Source organism: Rutidosis leptorrhynchoides, chromosome 9, assembly GCF_046630445.1.
Source record: "Rutidosis leptorrhynchoides isolate AG116_Rl617_1_P2 chromosome 9, CSIRO_AGI_Rlap_v1, whole genome shotgun sequence".
NCBI classification, from domain to species: domain Eukaryota; kingdom Viridiplantae; phylum Streptophyta; class Magnoliopsida; order Asterales; family Asteraceae; genus Rutidosis; species Rutidosis leptorrhynchoides.
In genome coordinates this window covers 317,281,531-317,285,020 of record NC_092341.1, presented here as the reverse complement: position 1 = coordinate 317,285,020, position 3,490 = coordinate 317,281,531, and the positions used below count along the sequence as shown (strand labels likewise).

The window sequence follows — 3,490 nt, the reverse complement described above, 5'->3', positions numbered from 1 at the left end:
AAACCGATGTATTATGGGGATTATTTCTTAAATAATTGCCCACTTGTTCAAAACATGAATTATGTATAATAATAGTGTGCTTTTTATGAAACGAATGCAATATTTTCTAAAACGTATCATATAGAGGTCAAATAACTCGCTATGGGATCAATGAATAACGTACCACGTTTATAGTAATATGGACGAGTCGTTTCAGTTGGTATCAGAGCGGTGGTCTTAGCGAACCAGGTCTTGCATTAGTGTGTCTAACGGATAATTATTAAGATGCATTAGTGAGTCTGGACTTCGACCTTAACTGCATGTCAAAAGTTTTGCTTATCATTTCTAGTCGGGAATCATCTGCTTATCACCCTTAGAAAATTACCTGCTTATCATTCTTAGTCTAGACACATCTTACTGCATTGATTACATGAATAGTGTATAGACGAAATTCATATCTTAGCGTATCTGCTAATTCATATCTTAGCGTATCTGTTACTGTAAACTTTGCCTAACATATTCCGTAAATTCTCCCGTAATCTATGAAATCTTTTTCTCTATATATATAGATATTCTATGTAATTAGAATACCATCCGATAGCCAAAAATCATTTCATATCGAAAAATCCTTTATTCAATCGTACGAAATGGAACTCGCCACTAGTTCAAGTCCCTCGGATTCCGATATGAAGTTTCACTCGAGCTCTGAAATCAGTGTGACTGGAATGGATCAACCAATTAGCCATCATCTATTCTGGATGAATTGGGGATGGGTTCGCAGTATACTTAATCATTGGAGACAAGAAGAAGGTGATCCCTTCCATCCACCACATTGCCCTCTTGGTGAAGAACATGAGACACTTACCGGCGAACATGTTCGTAACACCATTTTCTCTCTCCTTTCCAGGATATGTCGCAACGAGTATAATATTACTAATATTATTGAGGCTATCCGATCTTTACTCCGTATCTTGCATGGTGAATTATTTAGTAAAAAAAAAAAAAAAAAAATTTACTGTCATGCAAAGCAAAACTTCATTAGCAAGTGCATCATACATCATTTCATTCCCTTTATAAAGCTTTTGACCTCTCTTTTTATTCAAGAAACTTTAAACATCTTCTTTCACAATACAAAACAAAACAAATTCTCATCATCTATACTCACATCAAACCACTACCAGCACCAGCAGCAGCAGTACCAACAACATCACAAGCCTCAACATCGCAAGCCGCATTACGAGCATCAACATCATACGCACCGCATGCACTGAGGGATACCAACAATAATGAGTGATGAAGTATTAATTCATTATTTCATTTACGTTGAAGAAATATTCCGCGGCGATTATATAATCTCTAAAGTTTTAGGGATTATTCATTTCTAGTTCCAACCGTAAACCAAATGAGATTAATATAATATTAACTCATTAAATCCATATTACATCTGAAGAAAATATACATACAACAATAATGTCAGAGTTATGTGTTAACAGTTTTTGTAAGGGTTATGTGTTAACATAAGTGTTGATAACAAAAATACCTGCTCATCGATGAATATACAACAATAACTGTGTATAGGAACTGGTGGATTGTTAGCAATACAATTTCAGTAGACCTTCACTTTTATTGTTTTATTTGTATCAGCTGGTGTGAAAGACGCAATTGGTGTTATGTGTACCATGCTGCAAATTTAAGAGATTATGATTGTCACATATGTTGTAATATTATTACATAAGGTTATAAAGCAACAAAGTATAGCATTTGTGGTATGCATGTATGCAACGTTTCTAGTAAATAAGACATAAAGCAACATACACAACTTGAAACGAAGGTAGGAAAAATGGGCAGCAGCACCATCAAGTGGCAAATGTTCATCAACAGGATTTTTCTTTTGTTTCTTTTAGATGCCATTAACTTAAAAGTATTTGAAATAGACGATGTACAAAGCAAACTTATGATATGCAGTAAAAATTTAGTAAGAACTTATCCAGAACCAATAACATATGCATACCACATTCAGTCAAAGCGAAATTAGAAAAAAAATTAAAAGAGAAAAAAATTAAACACAAATTTTAACTTTACAGTTGAGCACCATATCTATATTCTATATCTACACCAAACAAAACATGCTTAAAATATTCAGATTCTTTAAGTAAAATCCGGCAATTGGAAACTAAAATCAACTAAGGAAAACATTTATAGACATTACCAGTGGAGAAGGCGGCAAGACAACCGAGGAAATTAGCGCACACAGGTAGCAATTCACCTGAAATTTCATGGGCACCAATCAGCCAAGGATATACAAAACATTACTAAACCCTATACCTGTTGGTATCCATTTGTAATTACTAACAGTTGGAAAAGCTTCGAGTTCACATTCTAAATCACTGTCATCATCTTATCAATTGGTATTTAATAACTTGGCCAACCATTTCAGCCCATTTGAATCAATAAGTCTTTGTTACCTCATTCTTCAGATCCTAAAACAATGAAAACGGAAACTATAAAATTTCATGCACTAATTTAAAAGATATAATATAGTCACTATAAATGAACTTGAAAGCATTCTTATGTAATAATCAGACAGTTATTTTATGCATAGAGCTTAAGTTCATTCTTATTTGAAATGGGTTGATCTAGATTATACTCTATACTAAACAGGTGAAATAAAAATGCCTAAAAAGAATAGTTCAGATAGTTCGTAAGGTGAAACTTCTATGTATTTTGACATGAAAAAGCTGACCCACCCTTCAGAAGATATGTGATTAAATCTTTGAATCGTAAGAGAATACCGATTGAATGTTGAATCTCGTGCAGCATACGCTCTACAAAATGAATGTTACCTGCTTGCAATACCAATCAAAGATATTAACTGCTTGAATTCCAAATCACAGATCAAAATTAACGAAACAACAATCTGTAACCAAAAAGAAATCAAATAATAAACAATCGTGATATTACAAGAAATCCAAACATTGATATTACCTGTTTCAAACCCTAATCGTCGATTAAAATTAAGAAATTATCATGAGGTAAGATATTTCATCAAGTCAAAATCGATTGTCGATTGAATGTCGTGATGCTTCTGCTACAATCGAACGTCTTTTTTATTCTACTACAATCGATGTTGTTAATCGATTGTATATGGCTTTCGAGGCGATTTTAGCAAAACGGCTGGGATTGAAACTGCACAAGAAGGATTGAAGGTAACGCAGGAAAAACTTTTCTCAGATGGATGAAAATTTGAGAAAATTAAAGGGATTTGGTATCCCGTATTTTTTTTAAAAATTTTTTTAATTCAATTGAAGTTATAAGGTTATTTTAGGGATAGAGGGTATGTAAAATTGATTTATTAGCTAATATTTTTGTGAATGATTAAAGATCGTTAGATTAAGGGGTATTGTAACGTAATTTTTTAATCTAATGATAATTAGGAGGTTTTGAAAATATTTATTAGCTAATTGAGACTCTCTTTTAATGTATATATATATATATATATATATATATATAT

General features: G+C 32.5%; 1 long non-coding RNA gene across 3 annotated transcripts; it reads right to left on the bottom strand.

The window, feature by feature from the left end:
- Positions 1-1,038: 1,038 nt before the first annotated feature.
- LOC139867615 (uncharacterized) lies at positions 1,039-3,239 on the bottom strand. Of its 3 annotated transcripts, XR_011765889.1 has the most exons (6): positions 2,965-3,239; positions 2,727-2,822; positions 2,333-2,459; positions 2,189-2,245; positions 1,520-1,661; positions 1,039-1,423 (listed from the first exon to the last, which is right to left on the bottom strand). It is a non-coding gene; the product is annotated as an uncharacterized lncRNA (long non-coding RNA). The 3 variants fall into 3 exon arrangements; XR_011765888.1 differs by lacking the exon at positions 1,039-1,423 and having other exon boundaries at positions 1,469-1,661; XR_011765890.1 differs by lacking the exon at positions 1,039-1,423 and having other exon boundaries at positions 1,469-1,661; positions 2,772-2,822.
- Between the last annotated feature and the right edge of the window lie 251 nt (positions 3,240-3,490).